Raw genomic sequence first — 26,067 nt, forward strand, 5'->3', positions numbered from 1 at the left:
GTGTGTGTCTTACCAAGTTGACAGTTTGCTCTGTGGAAAGCATGTGCCAAAAAATTCATGTGTGCACAGGGATTGGGACATAGTGGTTGTGGTAGTATATACACTTTTACAATTTTATACTGAAGTTATGTGCAAGTCTGCATCTGAAATATACATATGTGAACCTTCCTAATCAATGACCCCATCGTAAGACCTTCATTTACATGCTTTATTGTGAAGGACATACAACACACCAACTATCTTAGCTACACAAATCCATCACTGGTGTTTCAGTGATTTAAAATTTTAGCATCTGTAACAAATTTTACGTATTTAATTAAACAAGTACTTTAAACTTAACAAGTTTTGATATCGCCATACATACAATGCAAATAATAAAGACTTTCTCATTGGGATTAAATAAATCTGCTTATGTACAAAACACTGTCATGGAGTAGGCATTTAAAATATGAATTTTCTTCTGTTTCTCTCTTCCCTGAGTGGTCTGTCCTCTCCCTCTGAATGCCTACTATAAAGTAACAGATTACTATATCTGAGACTGTTCCATGCAAATAATGGATTTTAATTTTTGATATGGGACAAATAGAAATTAATTAATTTATAACCTTTTTCTCTTTAGATATTAACCAATTAGAGTAATTAACTGAAAGAAGTCACATAAACAGCTGTAATTTATGCAACACAGCAAGAGAGATCCACAAATCTAACACTAACACCTTTACTTATTTATCTGTGGCTCTGGCCCTGACCCTGAATGCTCTAGCTTACTGAAATGAATACAGTGTATACCATACTGAAAGTTCAAGAGTCAAAATTTGCATTTAGATTTCTGTATGCTCAGTTTGGCTTTGTTAACCCAGTTCTGTGAAAAATATCCAGTAACTATTGCCTAAAGGTCTCGTTTCAGTTCTTTGCAAGGGCTGTCTTCTGCAATATTCTTCTAGCATCTCACTCCCCTCAATGTATCTGCCTAAATCCTACTCAATCTTAAATTCTTAGTTTAGACATCATTTCCCAGGAAGTCCTTCGTGATTCTGCCAAACCTAGGTAATAATGCTTACCCTTTCAGGCAGTTCCATAGCATCTTGAGCTTCCCCATCCAAGACATTTCTCCAGTTGTACTGAAATTACTTTCCTTATAAATCTGAACTACATACTAGACATAAGCTCCCTGAGAGCAGGGACCTGCTATATTGTATACCCTTGTCTCCTCACTGCTATGTATGTTTCATGGCACAGAGTAGGTATTCAATTAATATTTTTTGAATTGAGGCTCATTAGAAAAAGAGAAGGGAATCCTATGGGTTTTAATCCAATGTCAAATCTGGAAAGAGAAATATGTAAATCTAAATTATAAACCCATTTCAGCCCTTCAGAGCCTACTTTGACTTTTAAACTATTTTAACATATTAAATTCATTCTCTGTAGTGAGGATTTGATGTTTAAAAGAAATCTAAGTGATACCCTGTGAAAAAATTTGCTAGTATGTTAATGTTTATTGGACAGTTTTATTACCAGCAAACTTACCAACTTGTGATATTTGGAATCAAATACTAGAATAATTTAACATCACTTATAAACACTCAGGAGACTCCAGAAGTATTTGAGTTTTCATGCTTTTAGCAACAGAAATTAGCATAGGTGACTGAAACAAAACAAACCAGTAATGCACAGAGGTGGAGTATAATCTATCAAGAGCCATGTGCTGGAAACAGTAGTGTTGAAAGGCTAATTGCAGTTTTTCAGATCTTTGCTGAGCAAAACCTTGTCTTTAAAGGAGATTTGATTGCTTGCAGAGCAAATAATTTTTAGCTTTCCAAAACATCAGTGTATTTGATTTCTGATCTAGGAAACAAATACTACAGTATTCAAACACATTTAGCAATTCAATGATTGCAACAATTCAAGTAGGAATATTAAGGGGAATTAGAAGAACACCCTTTATTACCACTGAACTTTAGGTCCATAGATTAGCATTCTTAGTACCTTGTGTTTTATTCATGTAGGGAATAAGATTATTGAAAAACTGAGCTGATTTTGCAAGCCTTTTTTGCCATTAGAGTTGACATACCAGTTTTAGACACCTGCGTATAAAAATTTCCTGTGAGCATTGAGTTTGTCTTACTGCAACTGTCCTTCTGCATGATTGGAATTAGTGAAGATAAGTGGTAAACTTACATGATGCTCTTTTTTTAAACTTAGCACCTATACTCTTCATTTTATTCTTCTATACTGAAGCAAGTGGTCAATAAAATATTGAAGCAAAATGATTAAGTTCATGAATATAGAGCTGAAAGAAACTCTACCAAACACGAAATATTTATGGTTGTAGCACTGATTGAAGAGGCTAAGTGACCAGGCAAGTTCAGCATCTCTCAGGTACAACTGCAGGTGCATTAGTAATCTACTAATCATGGAAGGTATATTACTAAATTATTATCTGTAAAAAATAATCCAAGTATTTTCATTGTTCACCACTTTTATTTGTATTTGACATTTACTGAATTTATGTTTTAGAGAGAAATGTGTGGTTCTTGAAACAAAAAAATGCAACAGAAGATTTTCGTTATGCCTTTAGAAGCTTGTAATTAGAAACATTTAAAATATTAAAACCAATTTTCTGTAATTTAAATTTCTATTAGTATGGATTATTGCAGATTAATCTAGTATTATGCCTCTTAACAGCTGAAGAAAGGATAAATAGAAAAGAAGTAGTCAGGTGGGATCAAGAATAAAGGGCTTCCCAGGACACCTGGGTGGCTCAGTGGGTTAAGCCTCTGCTTTCCACTCAGGTCATGATCTCGGGGTCCTGGGATCGAGTCCTGCATGGGGCTCTCTGCTCAGCGGGGAGCCTGCTTCCTCCTCTCTCTCTCTGCCTGCCTCTCTGCCTACTTGTGATCTCTGTCAAATAAATAAATAATAATTTTTTAAAAAAGAATAAAAGGGCTTCCTAAAGAAGATGAGGTTTACAGTACATGTGGTAGATAGTATTACTTTCCATCCATTTCAAGAAATAGAAAACTCAAGTCCAACCTGCTTAAAAAAAGAAAAGAGGATTTTTTTTGGCTCCTGTAACAGAAGAATCCAGAGGTAGATTTGGATTCTGAAAAGGAATGATCCTAAAGTACATGATGTCATCAGCGTCTGGTTCCATTCCTTTTCAGTCTTTTGGCTTTGCCCTCCTCAGCATGTTGGCATCCTATTCTGGCACCCTTCATTTGGTGCCTAAAATAATGATTTCAGAATTCCAGAGCTTATACACTCATCCCTCTCTCCAGAGAATGAATTATCCTGGAATGCAGTCTGAAATTCTCAGAGCACCATTGAATCTGAACCAATTATTGTGACTGAGGAGGATGGAATGCATATGCTCCACCATTGTCATTGAGAAAGAAATTAAATTCTTCAGAAGCACCTGTATCTCAAGTGGAAAAAGAGGCTATTAAAAAGGAGAAGTGGGGAATAAATGGTGAGAAGGCAACTAGTGAACATTAGCTGGACTTGAATTTTAAACAAACGAGGAACATAGACTTATAGAGAAAATAGGGTAGGATTCCAAACAGAAGGAATAATGTGGCAATCAGCTAATTATGTTGGATCATGAAGATTCATAAAGATCACCCTAACTTGCATGTCAACAAATAGTGAGATATTATTGAATTATATGATAGGAAGTCTGAGATGTTCTTGAAGATTAGTTTAAGGATGTTAACTTCAGAAGTATATAATATGATGGGTACCTTGGTGTATAATTTGCCCCAGCTGAAATTAATTAATCTTTCTCTCACCCACCGTCCATGCACATGGCAGTCAGAAAAAAAGCCAAGTCAAAAATGTAAGTAAAATTACTAAAACAAACCTTTTAGTTATGCATGAGAAAAACTTCCCTGAGTAGTCTTAGGGAAGGCTGAAGTTACCTGAGTGCAGATATCATGTACTAAGATATTAAGTGTAGTTTTCCTTAGTATGAATTTGGACTGTACTGAGAGTTATTTATGGGCAAGTTCCTCAGCTCCCACTAAAGAAAATGCCAAGAAACTGACCTTAGTTTGGCATAGCCATGTATAGTTTGGGTTGTTGATATTTCACAATTGGTAAGACATTGAACACTGAATAATATACAATTTGCTGATGTTAGATTTCATGTTCCAATGTCATCTTCTTAAAACGAAACAAGAATATACTCCTCATGGACGGTAGAAGGGCTTTAGTTGAAAGGAGTGAATATTTTCCATCTTCCACCTAAGAGGTGGAGCAGAGAATAATATCTAATGAGACAGAACTTGGACCCTATTGAAGAAAAAAAAAATGTCCTCTTGTTGAATCACTGTAATTGTTCCACTTTGGACTTGGAACTGGAGATATATTTAGAGTAATCCCAGTGTTGGGAGTATCTGGTTCTTTAATGCATTGTAACAGCATTGGTGATGGGATGGGGAGAAGGCCTAGTGAAGACTACTGAGGAAGACATTTAGCCCATTGGCTCTGAGAGTAGTGACACCTAGTAGTCCTTATAAGTAATTCACTATGTAACACTTGCCTTCCATTCTACCTGAACTTTAGCAAAATATATGTATTTTAAATGTTTAGTTTGGTCTTTGCTGAACTGTAGTGAACTGGAATGGGCTTATACCAGGCCTCGAATGGAGTAAGCCAAGGGATTGTTCTGAACACCACTGATGCCAGATCATTGTGAACAGTGGTGGGTCCCTATTATAGAGAGCTGTGAGAAATGGACCTATTGTCTTAGGAGGATCAGTAGTATCAATGACAGTGGTGAAGCTACCTGGTGGGGAGGCTAGGAGAATGAAGTATCCCTGAGTATGATAAAGTACTACAAGAATATCACTGAATAGAAGTAAGGGAACTCTCATAAGTAGCTGAGGACACTCTGATGGGCATTATTAAACAAGACTGCAAATTTACTTAAAGCCTTGTGGGGCCAAGAATGTTTTGTTAATATAAGGAGACAGGGTGATAATGGTATAAGAACAGTAAGAACATCAAGCAGCACTATTAACCATGTACAGGGTTGATTAAATGGCAAAGTAAACCAGAGATTGGGAGGATCAGGGTTAAGAGTGAATGAGAAATATATCATTTTAATAAATTTTAAATTTCTCTGTTTCTAAAGAATCTGCAAGATTTAAGGTCGATTAAACTATGTGTTGTGTGTGGTGTAAGCTAACAATAGTTGAAAACAAAGAGTTGATTCTAGAGAAGAAAAAGAAATGAGAGAATGGGCTGTAAGTTGCTAGTTATCTTTTTCATTTGTTGCCCACATATTCCAGTCTAGATCTGAAGTGCTAAAAAGTCTCCCCTTCCAAGGACACTGCCATTATTCTTAAGCACCCCCTTTCACATGTCCTTTACTTTGCCTAGAAGTGGAGCTTGATCGAAAAAACAAAACTGAATGTTTCCTTGTGTCAGCCATGTTTGCAATTCCTTTACACTATAGCATTCATTTTAGGAGATATATAGCATATCCAACACCATTTCTGTGCCCATTAGTACTTCTATTGTAAGATGGATTCAGGTATCATAAATCATATTTTTAAATGTCGTTATGTCTCTCTCAACATGAAATAAAACCTAAATAAAGTAATAAATGACTCTTCTGGAATTATTATATTATATATCTTAAAAAGGTGTGTGTGTGTGTGTGTGTGTGTGTGTGTTTTAATGTGTGTGTTAACTGTGTTTTGTATGTTTTTTAGTAAGTACTGTGCTGAACCAGAGGGATGACTGAGGAGTTGGGTGGGCTTGCTATGACAAGAAAACAGCACTTTGACATGTGGCAATATCTGAGTTTTAATGTCAACAATTACTTTTGACAAATTTTGAATCGTGTTAGTTTACAGCTATCCATGTGCTTCATTAGCTAAAGAATATTTAGCTCAAATTTCAGGGATCATTTTTAGTTTTAGTAATATAATCATTCTGTGATTTAATTTTGATCACTTATCTGTGAGTCCCTGTTACAGAAAAATTGATAAAATATTGTATATAATCATAGTAAAGTGACTTTTAAGTAATTTATTCACAATAGAAAATTAAAATATATTTCCAAATAGGAGAAATCCTTTTGTTACTAGTATACGGGCTTTTCTTTTTATTTAGTATAAAAATGTTTGCTATGTTAGCCAAAAGCTATTTCAAATAACATTCTCTTTCCAAATTTCCCTTCTTCAGAAGATTTAGGTTTTTTTTTTTTTTTTTTTGCTAAAATATCTTTATTAAAGATATAATCTTAAAATTCTTTAAGTTGTTGAATGGTGTTAAGTAGTTTCCTATTTTCTCTAGTGTTAAAATGTGATAAAAGACCTTTAAATTGTGTGTAAACATTCATTTGAACAGCTTGATGGTATTATATACTCATAAATATAGCTCTTTAAAAAACACATTTGAAGATTTCTTCTGCTAAATCCTTTTATATTTATTTTGCCTGGTAGGAAAAGCTCAATAAAAGTGTACATTGTTCACAAGTTTCACATAAAACTTGGTAGTATAGTTGCTTGTTTAGAGGTAAAGTTCCCTCCTTTTCCCTTACCCTCTACTCCACTCCCCTCCACATCCGTCTTCTCCCTGCTTCCCTCCCTCCTATTGACATTACTTGAAAATATCCACTGCTATTGGAAAGCAAAAATGCCATAGTTTTATAATATAGATGTGTCTATGATTTTATATTGTCTTGTAGAAATGATTAGAAACATGGCTGGCATTTTCCTTGAGGGCATGGGGCCTATTTTATGTATTGCATGCCCTGTGTAAACATAATAGAACATAATAAGCACCTTCATTATAAAATTCAGTAAAATAATGATGTAAAATGATCCTGAATCTCACTTTTGGTTGCTAGTATCTGCTTATCATAAAGTTTAGGCCTTTAGTTTCCTTGATTCCTTTTATATATTAGTTAATTTTATAGTCTTTTCCTTAGTCATTCATTGTAGTTATATCAGTTATTTCTAGTAATTTTCTATTAATATTTTGTTTCTTTTTAAAATATAACCCTGGAGTTTCCTGGACATTGGCATCTGGAAACAAATTTCAAAATTTTGAAGTGGTCTTTAGCTTTCCATGTATTTATTTATTTATTATTTTGATGGTGAAGTTCAACTTTAAGTGGATTTTATTTTCTTCCCAAGATAGAAGACCAATTAAATTGCTTGTGAGAATACATTATTAAAAGGTTCTTTGAGTATCATGTTTTCTTTCATACTGATTGTGGACGAGAGAGTGGGCACACTACCCATGGATAGTGGGAAGGGGAGAGTTATGTAGTCTTGCTGATCTTTCTTAGAGAGATAAAGGCCTTTCTGTATTAAGCTTCTAAGTATGATGACTGACCTTAGCTATCCTAATGATCTCCATCAAATTTTGGCAAGGGTTTCTATTTTCCAAATTTTCATATGATTCCAGATAAAAGCATAATGGTTAGGTATCAAATTACAAACTTATTTCCATAGATAATCTGATAATGAATAAATGATTTACTTTCCAAAGCCTATTTTGTTTTTTGCCTTGCTGGAAAAAACATCCAAGAAATAAGTCAATCAATGCAAACTATAAAAATGTACTCATTTCCCCTGTGCTCTTAAAATGAAACTATAATAGGAGATAATTTGGATTAAAAATCAGCTCACGAATTAATGTAGTTGATATGTTCATCACTTGCCTTATATGAAATCAGTTTTGTAGTAATCTAGAAGTTTGGGCCATGTTTGAAAATTTGGATGCAAGTTTGATCATCTAATCACATGTTTAAAATATCAGAAACATTTTTACCTTTTTAAATATATTTTTAAATATATTTTCAACTTCTGAAAATTTGTTTAAATTATTTGTATTTAAAGTTTATTCAGAAGGTGTAGACTTAGGGACGCCTGGGTGGCTCAGTTGGTTAAGTGATTGCCCTGAGCTCAGTGCATGATCCTGGAGTCCTGAGATCGAGTCCTACATTGGGCTCCCTGCTTGGCGAGGAGTCTGCTTCTCCCTCTCCCACTCCCTTGCTTGTGTTCCCTCTCTCACTGTGTCTCTCTCTCTGTCAAATAAATAAATAAATAAAATCTTTAAAAAATAATAAGAGATAAAAAAATATATTGCTTATGGAAGTTTCAAGAAATATATGAGCTCAAAATAAATTATAAATCAAGTACCAATTTTACTAAGCAGTACAAGTTAGCCAAAAAAAAAAAAAAAAGGTCTAAATTATTGAACTCGTGTCCCTATGTGGGGTAAAGTAATTCAGAATATAATTAGACCCTTACTCCTCTGACTGATTGCAATGAATGATGAATCATCCTCTTCATGGGAAAATCTTAAGGGATGTTAGCCTTACTCTGCTGAGTATCTTTTCCTTAAATGCCTCATGTTAAAAAGAGGACTTTTGATTGAACTAAGAAAGTGAGCTAGGAAGAATTAGAATAGGATTCTAGAAACTTATTCCCACTCATGTCACTAGATTTAGTGAGGTTATATTTAAAATGTCTTTAAGCACAGTTTTGCAAAATTTTATTTTAATACAGAGTCCAACAAAATTTTTTAACTTTAAATCATTCCAATAATATAATGAATAGGATGTTTATCAAATTTTTCTAATTTTTTCTTGTTGGTATATACAAGTAATACTGATTTTATAAAAGGCCATGCATGGAACTCACTTATTAGGTCCAATAGGTTTTCTGAGGTAGTGACATTCTCATCAAAACAATAATGTCTTGGGCAATATCCACTCTAAAATTTAGACTTCTTGTATCTCATTAGCTATCTGTTCCAGGAAAAAAAAAAATAGTGAGAGTAGTTATCAACATTTTCTATAGCACAGCACTTGCCCAGGTTATTATCAGTATAGTTTTAGTTACCTGAGAAACTAATACAATATTATTATATGGGAAAACATTCCATGATCAAGTAAGTCTGGAAAAAAATATTAAGTTATATTAGATAAGACTCACTGGTGAAAAAAAGCTTGGGAATTTTAAAATAATGCTTATTGTGGATCTCCTAAAGTCTAATATTGTAGGTCGTATATCTCCAAAATATTTGACCACTAATTCATCCTAAATTTAATTTATATGGGGAGCACATTAAAAGCAGATATAGATTAATATTATTTTCAGATAGTTAACTCTTCCAAAATCAGGATTTTCTCCACCTATTGGAGAAATCAGTTGCAATATAATATTTACATTTTATGTTTAGTTTATTCTACTTGTATAAGATTTTTATGCTAGTTTTTATCAAAGACATTTTTTTTTAAAAAACTTTATTTATTTGACAGACAGAGATCACAAGTAGGCAGAGAGGCAGGCAGAGAGAGAGGAGGAAGCAGGCTCCCCGAGGAGCAGAGAGCCTGATGCAGGGGTCGATCCCTGGTCCCTGGGATCATGACTTGAGCAGAAGGCAAAGACCTTAACCCACTGAGCCACCCAGGTGCCCCAAAGACATTCTTTCTTTATATTTAGTATGGATTTTCTGGTTTGAATTTCTTTTAGTTATCTTTTACATATTGATGCTTTATCAGACCACTTTGTAAGAATGCTCATTCATAGTTCAGTGACTTCTCTGACTTAAACCTTAGTCAAAACAAATCACCTAATTTACTTGATATTATATTACTAATACAATTTTGTGGGGTTTTTTTTAACATTTTCTTGTTTAATGTAATTATATTTTTAATCACTTTGTTTTTCAAGCATCTCTTGTAAACAACATAGTTTTTTTTAAAAAAAATTTACCTAAACTCCAATTGCTTAATAAGTAAATTTATCTCATTCATATTTATTATTGTATTATTTTATTTCAGTCAACCTCTTCTAAATGGACTACCTTTTTTCTACTTTTACATTCTCTAGTGTTTTAGATGAAGTATATCTTATTTTAATTTTATTCATGATTACTTGTAAAAGTTAAACAACATTTTTGTTGTTTAACTTTTACAAGTATTAGAATAAAGTATAAATTGGGATCTTTCAGAACCTACTTTTCTGATGACAAATTTTACATATTCAGCTTTAAAATTTTTTGCCTTTGTATTTAATTTTGTTACCAGACATGTGTCTCTTTTGAAATTTTAACTAGTATCTGCTCATACCATGAATATAATGATTATCTCATAATCTAAATGTTTCTGGATTTAAAAATAAATTAGTATACTATATTGTATTCAATTACAGGAAAAAAGCAGAGAAATAAAATATCAGAAAATAATCATATATATATATATATATATATATATATATATATATATATATATATTCTATCTTGGTTGAATTAACAATTTTGTAGTTTTAGAATTATTTTAGATTATATCATTAATCTCAACTTCATTGGGATTTGCATTCTATTTTTCACTTCTATTTTCTCCTTCTCTCTCTTCCTGAACCTTTTATTTATCCACCCTGGCCTTACCTTCTTCCCCAGTATTCTCACACACAATCTGAGATCATCCACACAGATAAGTCAGGCTGCATTAAGATTTTTCCTTAAATAAAAATATACTCAGAGGTAGTTATATTTCTATTTTTAACCCTTTGACTAGTAACCTAAAAGCCTGATGTTCATCTACCTAATGTAAAACAGCTATGTAAGTGGTGGTGGGGGGGGGGGTGGATGAAAAGATGTTGTTTCATTCACCTGTCATCTCAAGGGATACCACTGTATCTCATGGGCTTAAGAGCACCAAGGCAGTAATAATCAGGCTTTAGTGACATCCCTGACTCTGCCCAGAAAGCTCCATTAACCTAGCAACAAGAATTCCTCAGTCTCACTGTTTAAACTTCAACACCTATTTGAACTCTAGCACAAAATTAAAATTTATAAAGTGTAGCCTAAATTAGAATAATGGCCAATACCACCAACAACATTCAACATTATTTAATGGAATATCTGTTTTCTTAAATAAAACTAAAGTAGATATGAAATGTATTGTTATGCTTTAGGCTATTTTATGTGCGTCATTTAATGATTCAACTCTTTCTCCACTTTTTCTCTTCAAACTCTATGACACCATTATTCCCACAGAACCATATGGCCCTCATATGATAAGGATGCATTATTTTCCTACTCTTTCTTATTAGCCATTAACAACTGAATTATTACTTTGTCTTTTGCATCAAGTCAAATCAATGTTTTAATCTAAAAAACTAAATTTTTATTCAATAATAATGTCTTTTATTACTAAGGGATTTCTGGGGAAGCTGGCAAAGTAGAAGGATCCTAAACTCAGCTCTTCCCATGGATACTATAGATAACACTGTCATCAGTGTAAATAAACCAAAGAAATGAAATGCAGACTGACAGAATGGACTCTCCACAGGTAAATGTAGAAAAGAGGCCACATCAAAGAGGGTAAGAAGGGCAGAGTTGCACTGGGGAGCCAAATGAATTCAAGGAATGGTCCATGGGAAAGAGGGATAGTGCAGGCTCACAGAACGGAAAGGAGGCAGATCCCCTTGGCCAGTACAGGGAAGAGGAATCCCCAGAACATTTAGCTTTGAAAACCAAAGAGGCCCAACAATCAGTGGGTCTTAACATGTGAAACTTTAAAAATCAGTAGGCTCAGCGCTGGGAGAACTAGAGGGCTGTAGTAAACTTTGTTGTGTTCTCTTTAAACACAACAAAGAGCCTCAAAGAGATATAGCATAGAAGCAGCAGTTTGAAAAACCCTTGGGATACAGGTAAGGAGATTCATTTATTAATCTCAGAGCATGTGCTGGAGGGTCAGATATCTTTAGGAGACTTCCCCAAACCAAAAAACTGGCAGGACACATTTCCCTTCCTGGCCCCCAGCTTAGATACTTAAACACCTGAAGGAACCAGCTCAGCACAACACTCCCCACCTGCTTCTAATAGTGTGCCCCACCCCCTACTCTGTGTGCCTCTGTGAATCCACCCCCTCCAATTTAGCCTCTGCAAGAGTCCTCTAGGTGGCTGCAGGTCCCCTCAGTAGACAAGCATGGATATTGCCGGCACTGTAAGCCCCACCCCCACATTCTTCTGCAGACCTGTCCCCTCCAACAGGCCCTTCTTAGAAACTCATCCAAAGCACTGGTCACAAGCCTGGCAGTGTGCAAGCAGCTCACAGGGGCCAGTGCCACTCCAAAGTGACCCATGCCTCAGAGAGAGAGGAAGAAACCCACACTCTCTGGCTCAACTGTCACCCCAGCAATGAGCGGGAGGCAGACAAAATAACTGTGGGGCCCTCCCACCAGTGAAAGTTTCTCAGGGGGACAAAACAGGGAAAGCACCCTGCAGGTCAGTGTTACTGCATCTGGCAAATAAATACCTGCTCTGACCCAACTCAAGGCCAAGGTAGCCCCAGACCTGCCCACTAAGGACAAAAGGACAAAGACAAAACCCTGCCCAAAATGGGCAAAGAGCCATTGTAGACAAGGAGACTGAAGGCAAAACTGGCTCAGTCATAACAGTAATAAATGGGTCATGAGATTGAACCCCACACCTGTGCTGGGGATGGAGGCAGCTAAAGAATCTCCCTCTCTCCCTCTGCCCCAGCTCCCTCCACCAAAAAAATTAAATAAATAAATAAATAAATAAATAAATAGAGAGAGAGAGAGAGAGAGAGAAATAGAAGAGGAAGGCATGCTTCCAAATTCATTCTGTGAGGCCAGCATGACCCTGATACCAAAACTAGTAACAGACACCATAAAAAAAGGGAATCACAGGCCAACATCTTTAATAAACATAGATGCAAAAGTCCTCAACAAATATTAGCAAACCAAATCCAACAATACGTTAAAAAAAAAAAAAAATCAAGGGTGCCTAGGTGGCTCAATGGATTAAAGCTTCTGCCTTTGGTTCAGGTCATGATCCCAGGACCCCCCTGCTCCTCTGGAAGCCTGCTTCCTCCTCTCTCTCTCTGTCTGCCTCTCTGCCTCCTTGTGATCTCTGTCAAATAAATAAATAAAATCTTTTGAAAAAAAATCATTCACCATGATTAAGTGGAATTTATTCCTGGGATGCAAGGGTGGTTGCATCCAAATCAATAAACAGGATACATCACATCAACAAGAGAAAGAATTTAAAAATTATCATTTCAGTAGATGCAGAAAAAGCACTTGACGTAGTACAACATCCTCAACATAATAGAGGTCTTGGGTGAAAAACTCATCGAGTATTATACCCAATAATGAAAACTGGAGAGCTTTTCCCCTAAGATCAGGATCAAGACAGTATGTCATCCACTTTCACCACTTTTATTCAACACAGTACTAGAATTCCTAGCCACAGCAATCAGAAAACAAAAAGAAACAAAAGGCATTCAAATTGGAAAGGAAGTAAAACTTCCACTATTTGTTGATGACATGATACAGTATATAGAAAACCTTAAAGACTACACCAAAAAATTACTAGATCTGATCAATGAATTCAGTAAGGTCACAGAATACAAAATCAATATACAGAAATCCATTGCATTTCTATACAGAAATAATGAAGTATTAGAAAGAGAAATTAAGAAAAAAAATCCCATTTTTAATTGCATCAAAAATAATAAAATACCTAGAAATAAACTCAACCAAGGAGATGAAAGACCTGTCCTCTGAAAACTATAAAACACTGATGAAAGAAATGGGTGAGTGAAATAGGGGAAGGGGATAAACAGCATACTTATCATGATGAACACAGAGTAATGTACAAAACTGTTGAAACACTATATTGTACAACTAAAACTAATATAACACCATATGTTAACTACACTAGAATTTTTTAAAAGTTACTATTTCAAAAAAGAAAATTACCTTTTAATTGCAAATTTAATTGGCAAAAAAATAAGTTGCAGTTCTCTACCAGATAAAATAATTCAGCAACAAATACAAGATTATTGTTCTCATTTTGACATTAAGATATGCTATCTTAGTGGTAGCCCTACTTATTTCACCAGCACAACAATATTAAATAGTGTCACATTAGGTGAGCACTTACCATCTGTGAGATCATAAATATGTATGCAAATATAATACATGAAATAATAACCCAGAATGTGTTTACATTAAGTTATTAGATTATTATTAAAATAAAACACACACAATTTTAAATTTCTACATAATACTCATGGTCCATGAAATTTCATTCTCTGGCCACAGTCTGAGAAATAGTGCACTATACCATAGCGATGATTAGTGAGAGGTATAAATGACGTTGATGTGAAAATGAACTAGAGATATGCAGGTTCTAGCTGAGATGCCAATGAACATCTGCTAGAAGTCTCATTTTGCTGCAAATATTATCTCTCAGCTAGTTGATGAAGCAATGAGGGACTATTACTCTGAATTTAACTTTGACCAAAAAGAAAGAACTGGTTCATGAAATTCAAGTGACAGGAACCTTGAAAGAAAGTCAACTTGTCATCTTAGTGCTTGAAATAGCCCAGAAAGAAAACACTCAGTGCAGTCTGACAGGTAGCTTGGACTTTAGAAAGCAGATTTCAAAAATTTCAGAGAGGAGATCTGAGTGATTCCATGACTTCATGTCTTTTAAAAAGATTGGAGGCCTTGAAAAACAAATTCTGATGAGAAAATTATAAACATCAACAACAAGGAGGAAACAAAAGGGAACAGTATATAAAGGGAACTAACAGCTACATATATTTTCCTGAATGCACTATAAGGAGGATAAAAAGAAAGGATTACAATTTTGAACATCTTTATGTGTATAAAAGATGTTAAATCGGTCACATAGAGGTATCTCTACTTCCATTTTACTGATGAGGAAACTGAGGCTGAAGAAGATTGCACAGACTCCAGAAATATAAAGTCTAGTATAGAGTTACGAGATAACTAAAGATAATAAAAAGTTCTGTCAGCCATGAGAAAGATACTTTTTAAAAAAGAAAAATAGTAAAAAAAAAAAAAATAGTTAATTCCAGTACTTGATGCTGATTGCTTCATACTAATCAAAAATAATAAATAAGCAAAAGGAATTAGTGCTTACATTCTCTATGATGGAAATGCATCTTTATACTAGTAAGGATAAAACAAATGCAAATAAAAAACACTACACAGATATAGTAGTCAGATAAGGTAAGTAGTAGAATTGAAGAGTCATTTAAAAAAAATTTTTTTAAGTCATTTTAAGGCAGACTAGCATTAGCATCATGGCAAATCTGAGCCATGTGCACACTGACATCATGGAGAAACAAAAGCCTTAACTAGCCCAAGTGTGCAAGTATTCTAAAAGCAGCAAGACCATAAGGCACGCACATGGAGCAAAGTCTAGAGGTGAGACCTGATATCCCAGGAAAAACAGGGACTAACTTCAGGTACTGACTTTCCAGTTCTAAGTGTCCTGTGTCCAGACTGCCCAGTTCTGACACTTGAATACCTAAATGACACACCAAGCATGATTTGGATACCTACCGGGTTATCTGTACTTCATCTCCAGCTCTGGAAACTCCATTCTACTTCCTGCCATCCACATTTCAATAGGGTAGTCGTGTTCATACAATATAACTCCATCTCCTGACAATACTGATTAATTCAGACATAGAAACCTTAACCAAGAGAAACAAAAACACTCTCTGCATAGAATATGGAATAAGATATTTCAACCTAAAATAAGCTACTTTCTGAAACCTATAAAATAGGATACAAATTTGAGTGTTATTGGTATTAGCCACTACTTCCTACCTCGAAAACATAGAAATATCTCCCACCCCCCAAAAAAGTGACATGAAGAGAAGAACAGAGATAACAGAAGGAGAGAAATTACTGAGTTCCCTTCAAATAGACTGGTATGTGAGTCATCTGAAATACAGTTGTATCCCTGCCCTTGGATACCACAAGACAACCTCTGTTTATAATTATAGCACCAATGGATGATCATAGTGACTGGGAAGAATGCTAAAAAAAAAAAAAAAAGATATATAGAAAGATGCTGAGAAATTAGATATTTTACTGAAATCCATGTAAATTTAAAATGTACATATAAAAATTACACATCTTAAAGCATTCTCTCAATTACCAACAAAATTCCAAGACATATAATTAGACAGATGGCTCATGAACACCTAGAAAAGGAAGTGGTAATCACCAAGAGCCACTTTAAATTAACTAAGAATAAATTATACCAAATTAATTAAATTATATAGACATAGTGAATCTGCATTTCAATGAGGCATTTAATGCAGTGTTCTGTTGATGTCTTTTGGACAAGATATATATGAAGAGGATGTTTGTAAATTATGTGGTACGTGTTAGTTGAACAATTATTCTCAACCCATGACAAATACACAGCTCATTTTTGAACCTGTTGTGAGCCTTATTCACAATTTTGAATTAAAAAATGAATATAGATGTATAAAGATGTATATTAATTTAGAGAAATAGTCAAGTATTGAATAATAGAATCATGATTTTAAAAAATAAGTATTTTTTTCATAATAAATGTTGGAACAATGGATCAAATTCAGTAAGAAGGAATTCTAGAAGATAAATATAAAGTCTAATACTCCTGGTTAAAAAGTCAACCTCACAAACACAGGATAGCAAAGATTACAAATAGGAAAAATTGGAGAGGGTTTTGGGTTATGGACATTGAGGAGGGTATATGAAATGGTGAGTGCTGTGAAGTGTGCAAACTTGGTGATTCACAGACCTGTACGCCTGGGGCAAATAATATTTTATATGTTAATAAATATAATTAATAAATTTAAAAAAATTTAAATAGGAAAAAATATCTATATACTTTGAGGAACGGGACTGTACCTTGTAGGTCCATAGTCACAGCTCCCAACACAACTCCTGGAACAAAACAGATGCTAGAGTTAGATAATTTTTTAATCAATGAGAAATTCAATATGAGCCAATTAATGTCACACACATTTATGCTGCATTTACACAAAGGCAGTATTTAGGAAGGAAGTCAATAATGTCCCTGTACCTTACACTGGTAAGATCATATTTGGAGCACTGTGTCTGTTTGGAAGCCATATATTAAGTGGAACACTGATAAACTATAATGTTTCCAGAAGAAAGTAAACAAGTGAAAACACAGTATTCTTGTGTTGGCCCGAGTTCTTCAGAAAAACAGAACCAACAGGATGTATATATTTACATTTATATTTATATTTATATTTATATTTATATTTATATTTATATCTATATCTATATTTATCTATGTATCTATAGAGAGAGAGATTTTAAGAAACCAACTCATGCAATCATGCAATTGTAAAGACTGGCAAAAATCTACAGAGTGTGCTGACAAGCTGGAGACCCAGGGAAGAGTTTATGCTGAAATTCAAGTCTGAAGACAATCTGCTGGTAGAATTCCCTCTTCCTGGGTAAGTACAGTCTCTTTCTTAAGGCCTTCAAATGACTGGATGAAGCCCACCCACATTATAGAGGACAATCTGCTTTACTCAAAGTCTACTGATTTAAACGTTAATATCATCTAAAAAATATCTCTAAGCAACATTTAGATTAATGTTTGACCAAATATTTGAGTGCCAAAGCCTAGGCAAATTGGCCCATAAAATTAACCATCTCAACTCCACTGTCATATGACAAATGGTTAAGGGAAAAAAGAGATAATTTAACTTGGAAGAGAAAAAAGCTGAGTATAGAAAGTGTTTTTAAAAAATTTCAAATTTTAAATAAAAAGAGGGGATTAGACTCAGTCATTATAATTCTAAAGTGTTATTTTAAGATGAATGGCAAAAATTACAAATAAATCTTTAACAGCTGAACTATCTAATTTAAATGAGAAGTGAGATGTACTTAAATGAAAAAAATATGTGGCAAGGTCCCAATCCTCAAGGAAATTTAAGTTTAATTGTAAGAGTAAAAATGCAGATATTAAAAAAACACATCGGGGGGCACCTGGGTGGCTCAGTGGGTTAAGCCGCTGCCTTCGGCTCAGGTCATGATCTCAGGGTCCTGGGATCGAGTCCCGCATCGGGCTCTCTGCTCAGCGGGGAGCCTGCTTCCACCTCTCTCTCTCTCTCTCTGCCTGCTTGTGATCTCTGTCTGTCAAATAAATAAATAAAATCTTTAAAAAAAAAAAAAAAAAACACATCGGGAGGAGTCAAGATGGCAGAGAAGTAGCAGGCTGAGACTACTTCAGCTAGCCGGAGATCAGCTAGATAGCTTATCTAAAGATTGCAAACACCTGCAAATCCATCCGCAGATCGAAGAGAAGAACAGCAATTCTGGAAACAGAAAAACAACCACTTTCTGAAAGGTAGGACCGGCGGAGAAGTGAATCCAAAGCGACGGGAAGATAGACCCCGGGGGGAGGGGCCGGCTCCCAGCAAGCGGCGGAGCAACAGCGCACAAAATCAGGACTTCTAAAAGTCTGTTCCATTGAGGGACATCACTCCAGAGGCTAAACCGGGGCGAAGCCCACGCGGGGTCAGCGTGGCCTCAGGTCCCGCAGGGTCACAGAAGGATCGGGGATGTCTGAGTGTCGCAGAGCTTGTGGGTATTAGAACGGGAAAGCCGGCTACAGAGACAGAGCCAACAGTAAGCTCGCAGCTCGGTGTTACCTTGAAACGGGTCGCAGGCTCGGTGAGCTCGGAGCACGGCCGGAGGTCAGGCAGACGGGAGTAACTGGGCGCTGTTCTCTGAGGGTGCACTGAGGAGTGGGGCCCTGGGCTCTGGGTTCCTCCAGGCTGGAGACCAGGAGGCCGCCATTTGTATTCCCATCCTCCAGAACTCTATGGAAAGCGCTCAGGGAACAAAAGCTCCTGAAAGCAAACCCGAGCGGATTACTCACTCCGGCCCCTGAAAAGGGCGGTGCAATTCCGCCTGGGGCAAAGACACTTGAGAATCACTACAACAGGCCCCTCCCCCAAAAGATCAACAAGAAATCCAACCTAGACCAAGTTCACCTACCAAGGAGTGCGGTTTCAATACCAAGGAGAGCAGCAGAATTCCAGAGGAAGAGAAAGCAAAGCACGGAACTCATGGCGTTTTCCTGTGATTTTTTTTAGTCTTGCAGTTAATTTAATTTTTTTCTTTTTCATTTTTTGTTTTTTTTCTCGCCTTCTGGTAAATTTTTTTTTAACTTTTACCTTTATCTTTTTTAACGTTTTTTAACTAGTTTATCCAATATACATATTTTTTCTTTTTCATATTTTTCATATTTGTTTTCTTTTTTATTAATTCTTTTCTTTTCTTTTCTTTTCTCTTTTTTTTCTTTCTTCCTTTTTGAACCTCTTTCAATCCCCTTTCTCCCCCCTCACGATTTGGGATCTAATTTGGTTAAAGCATATTTTCCTGGGGTTGTTGCCACCCTTTTAGTATTTTACTTGCTCCTTCATATACTCTTATCTGGACAAAATGACAAGACGGAAAAATTCAACACAAAAAAAAAGAACAAGAGGCAGTACTGAAGGCTAGGGACTTAATTAATACAGACATTGGTAATATATCAGATCTAGAGTTCATAATGACAATTCTCAAGGTCCTAGCCGGGCTCGAAAAAGGCATGGAAGATATTAGAGAAACCCTCTCGAGAGACATAAAAGCCCTTTCTGGAGAAATAAAAGAACTAAAATCTAACCAAGTTGAAATCAAAAAAGCTATTAATGAGGTGCAATCAAAAATGGAGGCTCTCACTGCTAGGATAAATGAGGCAGAAGAAAGAATTAGTGATATAGAAGACCAAATGACAGAGAATAAAGAAGCTGAGCAAAAGAGGAACAAACAGCTACTGGACCACGAGGGGAGAATTCGAGAGATAAGTGACACCATAAGACGAAACAACATTAGAATAATAGGGATTCCAGAAGAAGAAGAAAGAGAGAGGGGAGCAGAAGGTATACTGGAGAGAATTATTGGGGAGAATTTCCCCAATATGGCAAAGGGAACGAGCATCAAAATTCAGGAGGTTCAGAGAACGCCCCTCAAAATCAATAAGAATAGGCCCACACCCCATCACCTAATAGTAAAATTTACAAGTCTCAGTGACAAAGAGAAAATCCTGAAAGCAGCCCGGGAAAAGAAGTCTGTAACATACAATGGTAAAAATATTAGATTGTCAGCTGACTTATCCACAGAGACCTGGCAGGCCAGAAAGAGCTGGCATAATATTTTCAGAGCACTAAACAGGAAAAACATGCAGCCAAGAATACTATATCCAGCTAGGCTATCATTGAAAATAGAAGGAGAGATTAAAAGCTTCCAGGACAAACAAAAACTGAAAGAATTTGCAAAAACCAAACCAGCTCCACAGGAAATATTGAAAGGGGTCCTCTAAGCAAAGAGAGAGCCTACAAGTGGTAGATCAGAAAGGAACAGAGACCATATACAGTAACAGTCACCTTACAAGCAATACAATGGCACTAAATTCATATCTCTCAATAGTTACCCTGAATGTTAATGGGCTAAATGCCCCTGTCAAAAGACACAGGGTATCAGAATGGATAAAAAAACAAAACCCATCTATATGTTGCCTCCAAGAAATCATTTTAAGCCCGAAGACACCTCCAGATTTAAAGTGAGGGGGTGGAAAAGAATTTACCATGCTAATGGACATCAGAAAAAAGCAGGAGTGGCAATCCATATATCAGATCAATTAGATTTTAAGCCAAAGACTATAATAAGAGATGAGGAAGGACACTATATCATACTCAAAGGGTATGTCCAACAAGAAGATCTAACAATTTTAAATATCTATGCCCCCAACGTGGAAGCAGCCAACTATATAAACCAATTAATAACAAAATCAAAGAAACACATCAACAATAATACAATAATAGTAGGGGACTTTAACACTCCCCTCACTGAAATGGACAGATCATCCAAGCAAAAGATCAGCAAGGAAATAAAGGCCTTAAACGACACACTGGACCAGATGGACATCACAGATATATTCAGAACATTTCATCCCAAAGCAAGAGAATACACATTCTTCTCTAGTGCACATGGAACATTCTCCAGAATAGATCACATCCTCGGTCCTAAAGCAGGACTCAACCGGTATCAAAAGATTGGGATCATTCCCTGCATATATTCAGACCACAATGCTCAAAAGCTAGAACTCAATCACAAAAGGAAGTTTGAAAAGAAACCAAATACATGGAGATTAAGCAGCATCCTTCTAAAGAATGAATGGGTCAACCGGGAAATTAAAGAAGAATTGAAAAAAATCATGGAAACAAATGATAATGAAAATACAACGGTTCAAAATCTGTGAGACACAACAGAGGCAGTCCTGAGAGGAAAATATATAGTGGTACAAGCCTTTCTCAAGAAACAAGAAAGGTCTCAGGTACACAACCTAAACCTACACCTAAAGGAGCTGGAGAAAGAACAAGAAAAAAACCCTAGCCAAGCAGGAGAAAAGAAATCATAAAGATCAGAGCAGAAATCAATGAAATAGAAACCAAAAAGACAATAGAGCAAATCAACAAAACTATGAGCCGGTTCTTGGAAAGAATAAATAAAATTGATAAACCCCTGGCCCGACTTATCAAAAAGAAAAGAGAAAGGACCCAAATAAATAAAATCATGAATGAAAGAGGAGAGATCACAACTAACACCAAAGAAATACAAACTATTATAATAACATACTATGAGCAATGACAATCTGGAAGAAATGGATGCATTCCTAGAAACATATAAACTACCACAACTGAACCAGGAAGAAATAGATAGCCTGAACAGACCCATAACCAGTAAGGAGATTGAAGCAGTCATTAAAAATCTCCAAACAAACAAAAGCCCAGGGCCAGACGGCTTCCCAGGGGAATTCTACCAAACATTTAAAGAAGAACTAATTCCTATTCTCCTGAAACAGTACCAAAAAATAGAAATGGAAGGAAAACTTCCAAACTCATCTTATGAGGCCAGCATCACCTTGATCCCAAAACCAGACAAGGATGCCATCAAAAAAGAGAGCTATAAACCAATATCCTTGATGAACACAGATGCGAAAATTCTCACCAAAATACTAGCCAATAGGATTCAACAGTACATTAAAAGGATTATTCACCACGACCAAGTGGGATTTATTCCAGGGCTGCAAGGTTGGTTCAACATCCGCAAATCAGTCAATGTGATACAACACATCAATAAAAGAAAGAACAAGAACCATATGATACATACTCTCAATAGATGCTGAAAAAGCATTTGACAAAGTACAGCATCCCTTCCTGATCAAAACTCTTCAAAGTGTAGGGACAGAGGGCACATACCTCAATATCATCAAAGCCATCTATGAAAAACCCACCACAAATATCATTCTCAATGGAGAAAAACTGAAAGCTTTTCTGCTAAGGTCAGGAACACGGCAGGGATGTCCATTATCACCACTGCTAGTCAACATAGTACTAGAGGTCCTAGCCTCAGCAATCAGACAACAAAAGGAAATTAAAGGCATCCAAATCGGCAAAGAAGAAGTCAAATTATCACTCTTCGCAGATGATAGGATATTCTATGTGGAAAACCCAAAAGACTCCACTCCAAAACTGCTAGAACAGGAATTCAGTAAAGTGTCAGGATATAAAATCAATGCACAGAAAACAGTTGCATTTCTCTACACCAACAGCAAGACAGAAGAAAGAGAAATTAAGGAGTCAATCTCATTTACAATTGCACCCAAAACCATAAGATACCTAGGAATAAACCTAACCAAAGAGGCACAGAATCTATACTCAGAAAACTATAAAGTATTCATGAAAGAAATTGAGGAAGATACAAAGAAATGGAAAAATGTTCCATGCTCCTGGATTGGAAGAATAAATATTGTGAAAATGTCTATGCTACCTAAAGCAATCTACACATTTAATGCAATTCCTATCAAAGTACCATCCATCTTTTTCAAAGAAATGGAACAAATAATGCTAAAATTTATATGGAACCAGAAAAGACCTCGAATAGCCAAAGGGATATTGAAAAAGAAAGCCAACGTGGGTGGCATCATAATTCCGGACTTCAAGCTCTATTACAAAGCTGTCATCATCAAGACAGCATGGTACTGGCACAAAAACAGACACATACATCAATGGAACAGAATAGAGAGCCCAGAAATAGACCCTCAACTCTACAGTCAACTAATCTTCGACAAAGCAGGAAAGAATGTCCAATGGAAAATGACATAATAAATGGTGCTGGGAAAATTGGACAGCCACATGCAGAAAAATGAAATTGGACCATTTCCTTACACCACACACAAAAATAGACTCAAAATGGATGAAGGACCTCAATGTGTGAAAGGAATCCATCAAAATCCTTGAGGAGAACACAGGCAGCAACCTCTTCGACTTCTGCTGCAGCAACATCTTCCTAGGAACAACGCCAAAGGCAAGGGAAACAAGGGCAAAAATGAACTATTGGGGTTTCATCAAGATCAAAAGCTTTTGCACAGGAAAGGAAACAGTTAACAAAATCAAAAGACAACTGACACAATGGGAGAAGATATTTGCAAACGACATATTAGATAAAGAACTAGTGTCCAGAATCTATAAAGAACTTAGCAAACTCAACACCCAAAGAACAAATAATCCAATCAAGAAATGGGCAGAGGACATGAACAGACATTTCTGCAAAGAAGACATCCAGATGGCCAACAGACACATGAAAAAGTGCTCCATATCACTCGGCATCAGGAAAATAAAAATCAAAACAACAATGAGATATCACCTCACACCAGTCAGAATGGCTAAAATCAACAAGTCAGGAAATGACAGATGCTGGCGAGGATGCGGAGAAAGGGGATCCCTCCTACACTGTTGGTGGGAATGCAAGCTGGTGCAGCCACTCTGGAAAACAGCATGGAGGTTCCTCAAAATGTTGAAAATAGAACTGCCCTATGACCCAGCAATTGCACTATTGGGTATTTACCCTAAAGATACAAACGTAGTGATCCAAAGGGGCACGTGCACCCGCATGTTTATAGCAGCAATGTCCACAATAGCCAAACTATGGAAAGAACCTAGATGTCCATCAACAGATGAATGGATCAAGAAGATGTGGTATATATACACAATGGAATACTATGCAGCCATCAAAAGAAATGAAATCTTGCCATTTGCGACAACATGGATGGAACTAGAGCGTATCATGCTTAGTGAAATAAGTCAAGCAGAGAAAGACAACTATCATATGATCTCCCTGATATGAGGAAGTGGTGATGCATCATGGGTAAGAGAAGAATAAATGAAACAAAATGGGATTGGGAGTGAGACAAACCATAAGTGACTCTTAATCTCACAAAACAAACTGAGGGTTGCTGGGGGGAGGGGGTTTGGGAAAGGGGGGGTGGGATTATGGACATTGGGGAGGGTATGTGCTTTGGTGAGTGCTGTGAAGTGTGTAAACCTGGTGATTCACAGACCTGTACCCCTGGGGATAAAATATATGTTTATAAAAAATAAAAAATTAAAAAGAACACATCAAATCATTGAACTAATATTAGTTATTTATCATTTTCTACACATTAGCAATACAGTAACAATCAGGAAAATTTGCCTGCCTTTATATAGATCATATTCTCATGGAAAGATACAGATAATAAATAAAATATACAGCATGTTAAAAGTGATAGCTTCTAGGGGGACTGAGGAGTCTGACTCCTGCTTAAAAACCTAAGTGTGGGGCACCTGAGTGGCTCAGTGGGTTAAAGCCTCTGCCTTCGGCTCAGGTCATGTTCTCTAAGTCCTGGGATCAAGCCCCGAATCGGGCTCTCAGCTTGGCGGGGAGCCTCCTTCCCCCACTCTCTCTCTCCTGACTCTCTGCCTACTTGTGAATCTCTGTCAAATAAATAAATAAAATCTTAAAAAAAAAAAAAAAAAAAAAAAAAACCTAGGTCTGATCATCAGCAATTACAAAGGCCTTATCTTGCAGGTCTCATGGAGAATAGCTGCCCTCCCCACAGACCTGGTGTACAGCCAGTGCACTGCAATCTGAAGGGAGTTACAGTCAAAGTTTCAGGCCCCTTGGTCAGCCATGCTCTTAGTCTCATCCACATACTTACTAGCCCAAGCACTTTCACATCAAGGTTTATTAATCAGGAGTCTTCATCTGAGGCTTTCTCCAGGTTACTCTGCCTACAACTCCTTATGGGGGGGTGAACTATGCTTGAAGACACTTTTCTCCAGTGTTAATCAGTGCTCAGTACTTCTTAACTCCTAGTCTTTTTCTCTCTCCCATCAGCTTTCAGGTCCACAAAACTGCAGAAACCTTTTGTTCTCAGTGCTGCCTCAGCAGTGAAACCCCCACATCTGTGCTGAGCTCCATGACCCTTGACCAGTGTGCTTTTCTATACGGAAAATGGAAGAGTAGGGACCCCATGTTTTCACCAGCTTAGCTTCCTGCTTACACTACAGCAGTCAGTGATTAAAGGTTTAGCTATTCCTTTCATTTTGTCTTATCATTAGAGTTGGCTACTCTGACCCCTAACAGTTCATCCTCCCCCATAGTAAGCTCCATAGAGCTCACAGAGAAACTATCTTGGTCAGTTTCAACTTCTAAAACAGAATCCTACAGACTGGATGGCTTAAACAACAAATATTTATTTCTCATAGTTCCAGAGGCTGAAAGTCTCACTAGGGCGCCAGTATAGTCAGGTTCTTCGCAAAGGCCCTCTTTCTGATTTACAGATGGCCATATTCTCAATGTATTTTCACAAGGCAGAAAAAACACAGATGGTCTCTCTCCTTTGTCTCTTCTTATAAGGGCACTAATCCCGTTCATGAAGGCTCCACCATCATAACCTAATTACCTCTGAGAGGCTCCATCTCCGTAAAACCATCACACTGAGGTTTAGGTTTTCAGCATGTTAATTCTAGAGGGACACAATATTCAGTCCATAAGAGAGGCAAAATTAAAAAAAAAAAAAAGGAAGATAAGGAGGGACAGGAGATGAGATACCATAATATAGAAACCTAAGAAAGCAATACTTGAGTAAATACCTGAAGGTATGAGAGAGTTTGGAGGATACCCAGGCAGGAGCACTGTGGGCAGGGTAAAGCACAAAGACAAAGACCCTGAGAAGGATACAGGCCCTTGTTAGACACTGGCCAGATGGAACAATAATAATAATAGTAGAAGAATGCAAGAGGTCTTGCTTCCACAGTTCTTTCAGTCTGTTAAGGAAAAAAGA

General features: G+C 36.4%; 1 long non-coding RNA gene across 1 annotated transcript in view; it reads right to left on the minus strand.

Moving 5' to 3' along the window:
• LOC309866452 overlaps positions 1-26,067 on the minus strand; it is a 137,356-nt gene that overhangs the window by 79,733 nt on the left and 31,556 nt on the right. Inside the window, exon 2 of the long non-coding RNA XR_014312695.1 lies at positions 16,725-16,760. This is a non-coding gene — a long non-coding RNA (uncharacterized lncRNA). The remainder of the gene's footprint in view (positions 1-16,724; positions 16,761-26,067) is intronic.

The sequence above is a fragment of the Mustela nivalis genome (genome assembly GCF_964662115.1).
Source record: "Mustela nivalis genome assembly, chromosome: 6".
Classification (NCBI taxonomy): Eukaryota; Metazoa; Chordata; class Mammalia; order Carnivora; family Mustelidae; genus Mustela; species Mustela nivalis.